General features: G+C 36.4%; 1 protein-coding gene and 1 long non-coding RNA gene across 2 annotated transcripts in view; both read right to left on the reverse strand.

The window, feature by feature from the left end:
* Window positions 1–15,705, reverse strand: part of adarb2 (adenosine deaminase RNA specific B2 (inactive)) — a 246,600-nt gene that overhangs the window by 79,548 nt on the left and 151,347 nt on the right. The gene's annotated exons all lie outside the window — the stretch shown is intronic.
* LOC310730804 lies at window positions 7,637–8,034 on the reverse strand. Its single transcript, XR_014534968.1, has 2 exons — window positions 7,772–8,034; window positions 7,637–7,686 (listed from the first exon to the last, which is right to left on the reverse strand). It is a non-coding gene; the product is annotated as an uncharacterized lncRNA (long non-coding RNA).

Raw genomic sequence — 15,705 nt, forward strand, 5'->3', positions numbered from 1 at the left:
CTGATCCCCTATGATGCCGCCTACTCTTTGTATCTCTATATTTAATAATTGATTATGATTATAGCCTTAAGTGTGTGCATTCGCCTTACTGCACTCTTTCACACAAACACTGTACAATATTTCAACATAAAACATTTTTACTTACAGGAAATGTCATCCTACTTAATACTTATTGAAAGATGACAAAGCTTTTGGTCAAACAGTAATAAATCTCACACAATACTGAGTATAACTATCAAACTATAACAACCTTTACAGATAGAAAAGAAAAAAGTCAAAAATATGTCATTAAAAAAAAAATGTGAAAAGGAAATTAAATAAATGAGTCATGTGTAGGTTGCATGTAAAAAAAAATAAAAATAATAATATTTAGATGAGAAAAAAATACTCTAGAAAATAAAATATAATTACAATATTAAAATTGTTTGTAGAAAAGAAAGAAAGAAAGAAAGAAAGAAAGAAAGGAAGAAAAAAATCTAAAAACACATCAATTAAAATGAAGTGTGTAAAATGTGCATGTGTGAAAATCCTATAAAACCAAAAGAAAGTGTTAAAAAAAAGACTTGTGTAAAAAAAAACAAAAAAAAAACACACAATAAACTAAATGAATCATGTGACAAAGAAAATCACACTTGAAATTCAATTTGGAATTGTAATTTGTATAATTAAAATAATTATTTAAAAACAATACAAAATCTATAAAAACATAAAAAAAAGCAACATTCAGTTAATCGTTTAAAAATTAATAACATTTAATAAAATTGTATTTCTATTGTGCTTTTAACATTGCACATTGTACAAATCAGCCCCCCCACCAAATATAATAAAAAATAAAATAATAGATTTAACCCTATAAATCTATACCTAAAAAATCAATCCCCAAGAATACATCCCTTATAAATTTATCCCAACAATCTTATTCCTATAATTATTCCCTATACAGCTATCTCTATAGATTTTTCCATATAAAGTATATCCCTAAAAAATTATATACAAAAGGAGAAAATTGTATAGAAATAAAAAAATAACAAATATACAGTACAGACCAAAAGTTTGGACACACCTTCTCATTCAAAGAGTTTTCTTTATTTTCATGACTATGAAAATTGTAGAGTCACACTGAAGGCATCAAGGGCTATTTGACCAAGAAGGAGAGTGATGGGGTGCTGCACCAGATGACCTGGCCTCCACAGTCACCGGACCTGAACCCAATCAAGATGGTTTAGGGGTGAGCTGGACCGCAGAGTGAAGGCAAAAGGGCCAACAAGTGCCAAGCATCTCTCGGGGAACTCCTTCAAGACTATTGGAAGACCATTTCAGGTGACTACCTCTTGAAGCTCTTAAAGAGAATGCCAAGAGTGTGCAAAGCAGTAATCAAAGCAAAAGGTGGCTACTTTGAAGAACCTAGAATATGACATTTTTCAGTTGTTTCACACTATTTTGTTATGTATATAATTCCATATATAATTCCACATGTGTTAATTCATAGTTTTGATGCCTTCAGTGTGAATCTACAATTTTCATAGTCATGAAAATAAAGAAAACTCTTTGAATGAGAAGGTGTGTCCAAACTTTTGGTCTGTATTGTATATAATTATCACCTGTAACTAATGAATAATATGCCATGGTAAATTACATTTGAAAATAAAAGTAAATTAGTAATTGGAAAATAAACAAACAAAACATGAATTGCAAACTAAAATGTATCAGACAATAACATTTAAATAAGAAAATCAGTCAGGACTGAAAACTTTATTCAGAGCTTTAAAATAATCAGTAGAAAGTGATTTCTAGTGAAGAAAGTGAGCACAACTATAAAAATAACAAATATTCCCCAAACAGAACCGATGATTTATTTTCTTTTAATGGAACCAGTCTATAAATAACATTGATATCCAAGCAGCTCAGTACACCGATGATAAAAAAAGCTCATAGATTGCCTAATCACAAACTGTCAAGTGCTTCCTCAAGAACAGCTAATGTAGCTAAGATTGGTCCAAAACCCTACAAATATATGAAAGATGATAAAGCCAACAGGAGTGCCATGTAGAGCCCACATCATTACAGTATAAAGCTCAGCCTGAGGGATGAATATAAGACTAGCATCCTGCAAAGCTCCATCCCTAATCTAACACTCCTGATCCATTTAATCAAAGCCCTGTGGAGCTTCTGGATATTACAGCTAGGTGTGTTATCATGTGATGGGAACTAAAGCTGCAGGAGGTGAGGATAAGAACATCAGACTTTAGCTAAGTCTCCTCCCTGGAGCTTTAATGAACAACATTTTCCTCTCTTTAGCCTCATTAAACATGGGTTTTTTGCTAAGATACACAATGTTTATATTTATTTATTCATTTATTTTACTGGGAGATTTTTATCCAAACTTACTTACAGCCAAGGCAGAATCCAATCCAATCATGTCTCTGAGCGGAGGTGCACTTGATGGGGTAAAATACGTAGTAACACACAAACTGAGTGTATATTTAACAAATATCTTGAGCAAACCTACAAACTAAATGAAGTTAGGAATTATTTTGCAGTGCATGTATAAATTGAAATAATATCACACTTGCAATGGTTTGTAAAACAAGGCGGAAATGCAATAATGGACAAAACATTGAGTTATTTTTTCTGCAGGCCACAAAATAAAACAAAAAACAAAATAGTTGTATCAAGTTAAGTCTACATTATACTGTGTACGTGCAAATATACTGAATACATTCAGTGTGCTGCAAGTGCGATGTTGCTTTTATACGACAGTTCTATAAATAAGAAATTCCCATTAAGGAACTGACATTGCAGAGACACAATGTCATGAAATGTTTTGTTTGCTTTTGCGAGCTGAAACAGATATAAAACTAGCTATGATACATTTATATCATGTTGGCTATCAGGGCCACAATTCCATTTAATACAATTTAATTTTGTTTCTATTGGGCTTTTGACAATGGACATTGTCACAAAGTAGCTTTACAGAAAAATAGATGTAGCCCTATTTGTGTATCCCTAAACATTTTCCCTATTAGTTTATCCCCAAAAAGGTTATCCCTATTAAATTATGCCTAGAAGTTTATCACTATAAAGCTATCCCTTATTTATTAATCCTAACAAGGCTATCCCTGTAGATTTATTCCTATAAGGTTATCTCAGTATGGTTATCCTTTAAAAACTAAATCACTTGTCAGGGATCCACCAGTCACACCTTCACAGAACCCACCTATCACTCCAAGCAGCTCTCCTACGTGCTAATCATCTACACCTGGAGCTCATCAGCCTCCAGGCTATATAACCTCCGTTCCCCACCTCCGTTCCCCTCCGTACATTGTCCGTTCTACAGTTTAGGCTGACGAACACTGCTGGACTACTCAAGCTACCTTCACTACATGTAGAAGCTTGGTTTTATAGTTACGGGACTCTGTTTAGCTCTTTGAGCTTCTGTCTGTTCCTTGACTTGACCAGGATTCACTAAACCTGGACCTAGACTCTGGTTTGCCGTTTTCTGCTTTTGCCCTGTGTTATTTCATTAAACATCGTTTATTGCATTTCGGTTTCCGGCACGTTCTTCCGACTGACATCGCTATAGATTTACCCGTAAATGTAAAAATGTAACCCAATATAATAACCCAATAATGTTACCCTATATGTAAGAATTAAACTTTTTAATTGCTCTAAATCAACAAAAACAAATTAGAATTTTCATATATTAAACAACAGCTTAGTTAGAAGTACTAAGGAAATTAGTGCAACATTTATTTACAATATTTGAGCTGCGAATGAACTGCTTAAAATAATTTATTTGATATTACTCAAAAACATTATGTACAGCCAACTTGAAAAAACATCACACAAATTAAGTCAATCCAACAAACCATTTTTTCCAGAGTAAAAATATATCCCTATAATGTATTGCTATAATTTTATCCCTTAAACATTATCCCTATATCTTCCAATAAGGTTAAAACTATAAATGTATCCATATACAGTTATCCCAATAAACTCATCCCTATAGATTTATCCCAATAAGTTTACCCTATTAAGGTCATTCCTATAGGTTTATAACTACTGACTGAGCCAGAGCAAGTGTTTCTATTAAAATAAACATATAGGTAAAGGATCTAGTGCACAAATTGGTAATTTTGAGAAAACAAGAGAAATCTGTTTCCTGAAGGAGAGTAAGAGAAAAGAATGAAAGTGATTTTACTTTTACAAATATTTACACTAAAACACAGTGAAATATTTCTTCGCATATCCCGGGGTCAAGCCATGATACAGCACTCCAGACACAGAGAAAGTGAAGGGCCTTGGTCAAGGGCCCAGAAGTGGCAGCGTGGGAGTGGTGACCTTCTGACCATTAACCCAGTGTGTTACCCAATAAGCTACTAATTCCCCTAAGTCATTTTAATCACTGATATAATGTTACATTATTACCGACAGGATTACCAAATAATGTGTTTTTTAAGCGAATATTATGTTTTTGTCATTTAAAATAATCTGGGCATCATTTATAGGTTCAAATTTTAAAGGTCAAAGTTATCAGAAATCATGTGAATACAAAATGTGTTATTCAAAAAAATTAAAAAATCATGTATTACTGGTAACCAGCTCTCGGTTCCAAACATGTAGTCAGTTTTAATAGCCACATTGTCATCATTGCCATGGTTTCTTTATTAAAAGTGACTTAAAAGTCGAATTAATAGTAATACAATGAACCAGTACATGTACGACAAAGCTAATACATACTCCAGCTCATTCAAGGACACAGAGGACGTGATAAAGCGAGGTGAGAAGGGATCTAAGGGCAATTGGGATGTTGGTTTCCTGGGGCTGTAGCTACAGTTCCATGGATCAGCACCAAAAATTAAATGGTGTGATAAAAATAGGGGTTATAATTGTGTAAAACATGCAGAGTAAATATGTATGCGTGATTATTGCATATAAGCACATGCAACTTTGTCTTACTATCCTTCTGAAGACCTTTCATTGATATAATTATGAATGCAATGCTACAGCTAAATCTTGTCTCTTATTTTTTTTATATACAAAAACACGCTGTCAGATATTCCCATCTTTTTAGGCACATATTTGTGGTTTACCACCAAGATATAAAATAGATGCACACACACACACACACACACACACACAGACACACACACACACACACACACACACACACACACACACACACACACACACACACACACACACACACAAAACACGGCCTGTCTCGGTGAGATAACTCCTCCCCACACACACACTCTCTATGATTGATCTCAGCCAGTTTGGTACCTGAGTGTCTCTGAGGCACTAATGAACCTGATTACACTACTAATGAAGTGAGCCTCTCATCATTCGATCCACAGGAGACCTGAGAGATGAAAAGTGTGTGTGTGTGTGTGTGTGTGTGTGTGTGTGTGTGTGTGTTGCATAAACACACCAGAGATGAATTCAAGACTTTGAATGTAACCCTGTCACATTCAACCTAGTCTAAAACAAATTGCTCAAACAATGCAACACAAACTACACTTAGTTTCTGCCGAGTCAGGAACTGACTGGTCTGGTCCGGTCCGGTGTGTGTGTATGTGTGTTTAAAACAGCTGGTGGCTGTGTGGAACAGATTTACCAATCTTATAGGTCATCTTTTGCATAGACAATGCGTTGGTTCATGATGATTCTAACCTTTCGCTGTACAAAGTGCTGCCATTAACATGCACAAACATTACTGCACAGGCATGGGGAGCAAGATACCGGAAAAATATCTGCAGGAAAAAGGCAAACCGATAATCAGGCTAAGCCTACCACTATATATGTGGAAACCCGAGAAAATGAGATATAATTGAGGTGCAGTTTGTTGCTTGTTGTTCTCTATATACATTTTTTTTATTGCTGCTGCTTTCAGGTTGTCCTGCAACTCTTTTCACCTGAGTGCTGGCTTCTATCTTAATTTCTCTCTAGTCTGAGAAAACATAAAATCTTGTGATGCACCTGTCCTTGGATGATTAGCTGCGGTTTCATGAACTTTTCTGATCAAACGAGTTAATCTGACAGGGATGTGCAAGGTCTTTGATAGCTTTTACATTCGATAATGCTGTTCTTTTCGATCAGTATGGAAATAATTTACTTATTTCTCTTTTGTTCAATATATCGCTTACAATTATTATTATAATTCTTTTACATATTTAGATAATTAAAACATTACAATAAATATATTTGTTTATAACATTTGCATTTGGCCAATCAACATTCTTCATTTTGTTAAGATTTGTCCAAATGTTACATTTTACCTGGACAAGAATGGAAACCAACTTCAGCCATGGATTTTATGCATAATGGAAGATACAAAAACAGATAAGGCAGGTTCATGGTTAATATGCCAAGCTAAGCTGAACTTCCCAAATATTGAAATTGTAAAAGTTTAGGTAAAAAGTAATATGGCCCTGTCCTCATATGTGTATTTGACTTTCTTCTCATTTCCTCTCTCCCTTTGGCCTTTCTTTCCTCTCTAATTTGCATGGTTCTCTTAATTAATGATTTATTTCTTCCCGGCTGTTAAGGGGCTGTTTGTATCAACTCTGATTAAGTCGCATGGTTGAGAAAGAAAAAAAAGAAAATAAAAAAATTAAACTGTGCAAATGGCAGGTTTGGTGGACAAGGTCACCTTCACATGTGTGGAGAAAAAAAAAAAAAGCTCTTAATTTGCTCCACCAGGGAAATTATCATGGCGGATTAAATGGTGCCCGTCCACCCTGTCGGTGGGTGTCTGCAACAGAAGCAATGCAATATAGGACACATTCTGTCGCTAGCAGGACATTTCTCAGGTATGGGAATAGAGTGGCACTGAATCCCATCTCGGAAATGTTTTAATGCAGCTTCTCCTGCTTGAAAATAAGGATTTAAAGTCCCTCCGGGCTTTACACCTTCCTCATAATACCAGCTCTCCCCTGAATAAGTACCTGCTCGGGTATTTCAGCACATTATGCAAACCAAAATTGGCCACAGTGCCCTTCTTTCCTCACTCCACACCCCGTAATAGCAGCCTAATTGATATTCTGCGTCACACAGCAGGCATTTCCTTATTCAAATGCTCTCTGGCCCAAGGTCAGTGACAGCGGATTTGCGGTCACGTCCTTCCACACGATGCTCCATTTCTTCCACCTTACCCACTCCAGCGTGCCGACTTGGCACCGCCACTGATCTTTGTCACAGCGCAGAGAGATTAAGTAGACAATCAACCACAGTATGCTGGGTAATCATTTCAGTACGCAGCGTGGCCTGACCCCCATGTGGGATCAGCCCTTGTTTCACAGAGAAACTGCAGACAAAATTCATTCTATTTTTATGCATCCACGATTCATTTTCCTACTTGAGAAAAAAAAAAAAAAAAGAATTAATATCCCTCAGGGCCTTAAACCTTTATTATAATACCACATTTCTCATACTGACCTCTGACCAAGTACTGCATTCACCAAACCTGCTTCAGTATAAATACTGAATCTCATCAGAGGGAAAAAATCAAACAAACACTAGGATTGATTTCTTATTTGAGTCTGGTAGACATATTTTTCAGATTTTCTTCAGATTTCTCTGGAAGTAAAGTAACTGTATTTTTCGGACTATAAGCCGCTACTTTTTCCCCACGTTTTGAACCCCGCGGCTTAAACAACGAATCGGCTAATTTATGAATTTTTCCTGGGTTTTTTCCCGTTTTCACAAACTTCAAGCCAAAAAAACTGAGCCCCATAACATTAGACCAATGACATTTCCGAACGGAAACAAAAAAACACACCTCACCTGTGTTCTGAGCTGCACGGCATCAGGAGAAAAAACATCCACCGGGTGATTTTTAAACGCACGACGATGCCAAAAGATAAACTCCCGAGATAAATAGTTGTGAAAGGAAGGAGGAAGACAGTGAACAATTACTTTCTTGCTAGGCTACTGTTTAGATACAAGCCGTTGTAATGCGTTGAGTCTGGGTGAAGGGAGAGCTCGCTAACTCAAGTTACAACAGAAATCATATAAGCACAGACAGGTTTCCAAAACTCGTCCTTTTTTATTTTTCTTGGCAACAGCATTAAGAGTTAGTCAAAGAAACTTAGAAATGAGCATCAGAAAATAATAAGGACATAAACCTCGTCATGCACACACGCAGTAATACCGGAAAAAAAGCAGTGGCATGCTATTCCCAAAATAACGCTATGCTCCTAAAGGAAGCGCAACATATTTTCTTTTGTTAAAGCCTGTGTAAAGTACATTAGTGTAGACACCTGCGGCTTATAGACAGGTGCGGCTTATTTATGTTCAAAATAAAAATATTTGTACAATTCAGTGCTTATATTTGGGCGCGCTCACGGTATGTCAACTGGACTTCTATCAACTTCTTTCTAGCCTGGACACCAAAACACAAGGGGAGCAATGAAGTTTACGTCGTCCAGTGCAGTTAAAAGTGTCTAGAGCTTTACATCAGAGAGACAAAACAACCACTACATTGGTCAATGTACCAACACAGAAAAAGCAACACCTCATCACCAGAATCAGCCATGTACTTTCATCTGAAGAATAAAAGGAGATACTTTTGAGGATGAAATGACATGACTCGATTTCCATATAACCGCATCTGAATAAATGAGAATCTTCACACACAGTGCTTTCAAATCATTTTTATTTGAATAGCACTTTTAACAATGGACCTTGTCTCAAAACAGCTTCACAGGGATTATTAAGCTGTTATAAGGTTATATAAAAAAATTATCTATTTAGTGCCTATAATTTTGTACCTTATAATTTTGCCATGAGGAAGAAACCTTGAGAGGAACCATTTTCCAAAAAGGAACTTATCCTCATCTGGGTGACACACACAACCCGTAATGTCCTTAGTCACCAATATCAATAACACACACACACACACACACACACACACACACACACACACACACACACACACACACACACACACACAGTTCATATTTGAAAAGTTAAAATGTATCTGCTCGGTTCCCATCTTCATTCACCTGATACTACCAAGCCGTTTTTTGAATTGCTATATTGTTGCTGAACTGTTAGATTTTTCAAATAAACACATAAATCCTGGTATGGCTCGTTTTAAAAATGCTTCCACTCAACACCTACAGTAGAATATAACATACACTTTACCTACACCTATAGCCTACTCGTCAATGTAGTTAATCCAAGGGCCATTTATATGGCAGCTGCCCAGTGCATGAAATCAAGATATAGATTAAGAGCTTTACATCAAACATGTAGACTACCTTGATTTGGAATGGGTAATGGCTCCAGACATGGTCGCTGTTTGTAGGTATACACACAACAGTTAACATTTCGAAGACAAAAATCTATTAAAAAAGATTGTAGTGGCAGGTTCTTGCAATCTGAAATGCCTTGTTGACCAGAGAGGCCAGATGAAAACATCTGGAGCAAGTATACACACATTTCAAAAACCACACCTGACAACTGTGGTAGTGTGTAGAAAAACATCCCAGCATGCTCAAACCTTGAGGTGAATTGGCTATAACAGTGAAAGGTTACTTCAGATTTCACTGTCATCAGTCAAGAACAGGGATCTTAGGCTCCAAAAGGTAGTTGAAAAAAAGTTATACCTGGTCAATTTCCTAATATTTAACTTTCAGTGAACTTGTGCTTACTTTCACTGAGGCTTAATGTCCATGTGTAGGCTACTGCAACTAAATCTTGAACTTTGGTCAGTAGCCGTCTTTTGTGCTGCAATTATATTCGACAGCTGCCTACCAACTTTCATTTGGATTGTTTCATGCCTTACATTTTTATGCAAAATTGCCTTTAAATAACTTATTTAGCAGTTGCATGTTGGTGCAAGTACAAAAAATGGTATCTGAATAACCCGAAAGGATGCCTGAGCTTTGTGAAGCTGCCAGTATTTATCTAAAACTCCTACTGTGGTATTTATGAATTTGTCTTATGGTGGTCCAGTAAACAAATAGAGAAAGTGTGTGAGTGTGTGTGTACACGCCATATGATTTAGATGTTATTTAGAGGTCTGAAGATGGTGGGCAGTCAGGATGAAAGTTCAATTTTTCATTCAGAGGAGCATGAGAGGTTCAGCCTCAGAGTTATTGTTCAGGTTTGCCAGAGGCAACTCATAGTGCTGCACCAACTCTTCTTTCCAAATACACCATCTGTACTAGAATCACTTTTACCAGAGGCACACCAGCCTTTTCTCTGCAAAAGGTGACCCTTTCTTCCCCTTGCCTCCCTCTTATTCTATTTTTTCTTGTCATTAGCCAACAATTTCATAACATTTATTTTCTTTCTGCAGCATTTAAAGTATCAACAAGTTAAGAACATTAGATACTTTTGCGACATTCGCAAGAACAGGACGTCCCTACGAAATTGACAAAATAACTAAACAAAACTTACCATAGAGACGGTAATGAGGGCTATAGCAACATTAAAGGAGCTTCAGGAATATTTGGTTACATACTGATTACTCTCTGTATGTGACAACAATCTCTTATTTTTTACATGGTTGGGTACAGGGTATGGTGGTGAGAAAAAAGCCAATTTTTATGGAAACAAACAAGCATCCAAACCTACCCGAAAATAAATAATCCCCTACTGTGTTGTAAAATGAGTTATGATGGTCTAACAAGACATTTTTGGAGCATATTTTTAAAAGATGTTTGGCACATAATTAATGAGGCTTATCAACCAAACAAAACCATGTATGGAAACTGTGAAGCATGGTGGTGGCAGCACTGCTATGGGGCTTCTTTTCTTTAACAGGGACTGAGATCTAATTTTGCAAATAACATGCAGGTCTTTAATATATAGATGTAGATAAAGATAAACTACCACCACAGCTGATCAACCACTGAGCAACTACTAATCAACTACTGATCTCCCATTGAACTACTATCAATGCTGATCTACCACTGATCGACCACTGAACTGACACTTGTATTAATCTACAATTGAACTACCACCACTGCTGTCCACTCAAAAATGACCTCTTATAAACTAGCAATCTACCAATGAACTGCCACCACTAGTATTCTACCATTAAACTTCTACCGCTGCTAATCTACCACTAAACTACCACTATTACTGAATCTATCGCTAACCTACTATCACCGCTAATCCACCACAAAACTACCACCGATGCTAGACCTTCCACTGACATAGATCTGCAATCTACCACTGCTAATCTACTACTCATCTTCCACTGCTATTCTACCATTGATCTATGGCTAATCTACCCCATGGATCAACTACAGCTGATTTATTTCTGATTATCTCATCTTCATTGACTGACCACTTACTCATCTACTACATATTTACCACTACTGAGCTACTATTAGTCTGCATGCTTGTCTACAGCATAATCAATCACTTGCAATTTATCACCTAATGCTCATCTACCACTAATGATCTGCTGATGACCGACTACTGATGATCCATCCCCACCTCTGATCTACCACTAATGATCATGGAGATGGTAGATCAGTGGTTAGGGCATTGGACTTTGGATGGAAAAAATCCAGAGTCAAATCCCTGTACCACCAAGCTGCCACTTCTGGGTCCTTGAGCAAACCCTCAACTGCTCAGTTGTAAGTCACTCTTGATAAAGGCATTACAACCTTTACAACCAAAACATTAAATATCTATCAACAATCTGCTGCTGCTCTATACTGTGTTGTGTTTGTTTTTTTGTGAATACATGCTGAGAGGAAGAGATTTATGCTTCCGGAGGTCAAAGCCACATCCATTTTTACTCAGTACTTTACTGTGTAAAAAAAAAAAAATCAACAGTCAAAAACCTCTGGGCAACACAGACATTGATGTTGACACCACACTCCAACCACCACACAAAGACACACCCTAGCAACTGGATTGCAGATGATTTTGAAGGCACATTTTACATTACATTACAAGGGAATGTCTGGTTTGTGCATTTGTCCTTCAATGAATTTCTTAGATGTAACAGCAGACTGCGACCCTTACTTTCCAGCATTTCCATGAGCTCTCATCATTCTGGAACTAACCTGGTGGTGCAAATCCTCTTACAATCCTTTTAGTCAGTGTGACAAGAAGCAGAAAGGAGAATCTTCTCTCAGGTAAACATGACCAGCTTTGTCCGATTGATGTTGTGGGAGAGGAAGGACAACATTTTCTCTTTCTGGTCCCTAAGGGCTATGGGGGCATAGCAACAACCATGGGCAACACACACACAAACACAGACACACAGAGTGAAGGAAAGGGACTACAAGTAAACTGTGATCAGAATTGTTCAGTAATGTACTTGACAGGTTTTAATCTTTAGGAAAATGTTTTACACCTCAGGCTTTACATGCTTTTTTTAAATTTTTTTTTTATGAATGTCATTGACACACATATTGTGAAATGTTTGTGAAACCACACCTAAAGTAGTCCTCTATGATTTCATCCAATGTTTCTTAGATTAATCTATTTCATTTTCGATGTGTAAACCTTTCTGGCACTACAGAGTGGGTGAAACTGCCTGATTGGCTAAAAAAAAGTCTTAATTGCAAAAAATATTTTAATGACCTTAAATTTAAAATGATGTTTAAATGAAATCCTACAGACATGCAAAACACCCTACTAACAGAAAACATTCACGTCTGTGTTACCGTCTGGCTTTTCCTTTCCTCGGATTTGCCTGATTCATCCCAACACCCTACCTCAAGATGGGGTTCTCTTAAACTGGAGACACTATGCAGCTGGGGGTCAAACCATATCAACATCCTAAAGATCAATAAAGTGACTGAGCAACTCAAGAACTTTTCGGATGGATTTGGAATATAATCAATATCAACCGGACAGCGCTTGTAGGATGCTTTGGAGAAAAATTGAGGGAGGCTCTATTTAGATTTTTTGGACATGTGCAGAGGAGGGACATGGGGTTTATATCGGTAGAAGAATGCTGAGGTTGGAGCCACCAGGAAGGAGGAAAAGAGGAAGGCCAAGGAGGAGGTTTATGGATGTGGTGAGGAAAGACATGCAGGGGGTTGGGTTAAAAGAGGCAGATGTAGAGGACAGGAGGGTATGGAGACAGATGATCCGCTGTGGCGACCATTAATGGGAGAAGCCGAAAGAAGAAGAAGAAGAAGTCTGCTGCAATGGCTCAGAATCAAAGATTGCATTTGAACATCTGTCACTGCACACCTTAACAATGATGGAGCTGTAATGAATAGACATTCGGTGACACTCAAATGAATATGGGTTCCCTTTTGAGTCTGGTTCCTCTCAAGGTTTCTTCCAAAATGCCATCTCAGGGAGTTTTTCCTTGTCATAGTCACCACTGGATCGATCATTAGGGACAAACGTACAATTATAGGGAACAAACTTATACATTATTTTATAACTGCTTTATCTCTATAAAGCTGCTTTGAGACAACTAAAAATGAATTGAATTCAGAATCATTTTTTGCGGATTTTACCGGAAATACAGTTCAAAGTTTTGTAATCTTTCATGTAATCAAAATTCATGTTTCTTCAATGTAACTTCAACATTAACCTAAGAAATGTGTGTACAAATATCCTGTAATAGAAAAACCCTACTTATGATCCTGAAATTGTCTGTGTGTGTGAATTTATATGGAAAAAGATGAGTTAATGCAGGGATTGACCTTGACTCGAATTCCAAATATATCATGTGCATGGATTACTATACTTTTATATACTGAAATAAATTGCTCATTTCTGTTACGACTTACAGACGACATGCTAGTGTACTGGGTCGGGGACAATGAGCAACATCAAGAGCATTTAGAGAGTGTTTTATATTATGTTATATAGTTATATAATTTTGGTATGCTATAGTTAAAGAATATAAAATATCTAACCATGATCAAACACAAATAGTAGTGCAATTAGTTGGTCAAGAGCCATAAACAATCGTTTATATTTACGCCATTTGGCAGACACCCTTTTTCAGAGCCACTTACATTTATCTTATTTCCATAACTGAGCAAGTGAGGGTTAAGGGCCTTGCTTAAGGGCCCAACAGCAGCTTGTTGTTGCTGATATTTGAACTCACAACCTTCAGATCAGAATTCCAACACAATGTTTGTTGCTTTCCAATCCATTGGCCGTTTTGTGTTGTGATATTAAGTAGTGATTAAGGAATTGGACAATGGATCTGAAATTTGAGTTTAAATCTTAGCCATACCAAGCTGCCACTCCTAGGCCCCTTAACAAGGCGTCATTGCTGTTTAGTTGTATGAATGAGAACAAATATAAAACACTCTGGAAAATGTTCTTATCTAGAACTTGCATCTGCCTCTGCTATCATGCATTCCATGTTATGACACAGACAATAAGTAACATTATACATGTTATATTATTTTGTTTATAGATTCCGATTAAATATGTTCAGCCAACCAAAAAAAACAAATGCTAGTATGCTAATAAGGCAGTCTGATACATGTATAATAATAATAATAATAATAATAATAATAATAATAATAATAATAATAATAACAATAATAATAATCATATATATTTTTTTATATAGCACCTTTAAAAGAAAAAACTCAAAGTGCTTTACAAGCATAAGAATAAAAAAATAAATAAAATAAACCTCAAACATACATCACAAAGAAATAACTGGAAAGTTATCCTAAAAAGTATTAAAAAATTAAAAGATTCAGTCTGTCAAATCTCAATAGGGAGGGAATTCCAAAGCTTTGGTGCATAGGAAGAAAATGCCCGATCACCCATAGAGCACATGTAGGAGGAAGACCAGAATCAGAGGAAGAGAACTCACACCTTGGAGTATAGACAGTTACAACTTGTGAGAAATAATGTGCCGCTACACTATATAGGGCCTTACTGGTCAGGCTAGAAATGTTTTATCAATCTGAAAGTTGACAGGGAGTCAGTGCAATGACTCCAAACCTGGAAAGATGAGTTTACCAGACCTGGTCTTTGTCAGGATTATAGCAAATTAATTTTGAACTACCTGCAATTTGTTTATAGTAGATTTGGAAACCCAAACACGCAAAGCATTTTAATAATCGATGTGTAAAAAAACGTAAGTATTGATAAATCTTTAATTAACGGAAAATTTAACATGGGGCGAAGTCTTGCAATGTTTCTGAAATAAAAAAAAACTAATTAAAAAATGTATTCCAAATGTGAATTTAGTGTCAAAAATTACAGTTTATATATACATTTAAAACATTGTGGTAGACACCCTTATCCAGAGTGACTTTTATCTCATTCAAACAACTGAGCAGATGAGGGCTGGCAGCTTGTAAGTGCTGGGTTTGAACACATGATCAGAAGAACACCTTAACCATTGAATTACATTACCACTAGCAGGAAACCATTATGAAAGTGCAAGTTTAACATTTCTACAATGTGGTGTGTGGCTAAACATTATGGTAAAAATATATATATATTTATAGAAAATCCTTGAAACCCAACCCTTTTAACAAATGCAGCCTTTACAGACTGTTCCTGCCGAGAAAAAGCTGTAACGCAGACAGGTCCTACCTTTTTTCCTTTTTCTACACAGGAGGGACAAACTGACATTGATGTTGAAGTAAAAAAATATCCCTAGAGTTTTCTAACAAAACAACATTTTTTATAATTTTTTTTTTTCACTGACAGGTTTGAGGTTTGTTTGTCGGTTTACACTTTTCATTTCCTCTGGGCGTCAGATTGAATTAATTTTGATGGACACTGCGA

The sequence above is a fragment of the Silurus aristotelis genome (assembly GCF_946808225.1).
Source record: "Silurus aristotelis genome assembly, chromosome: 1".
NCBI classification, from domain to species: domain Eukaryota; kingdom Metazoa; phylum Chordata; class Actinopteri; order Siluriformes; family Siluridae; genus Silurus; species Silurus aristotelis.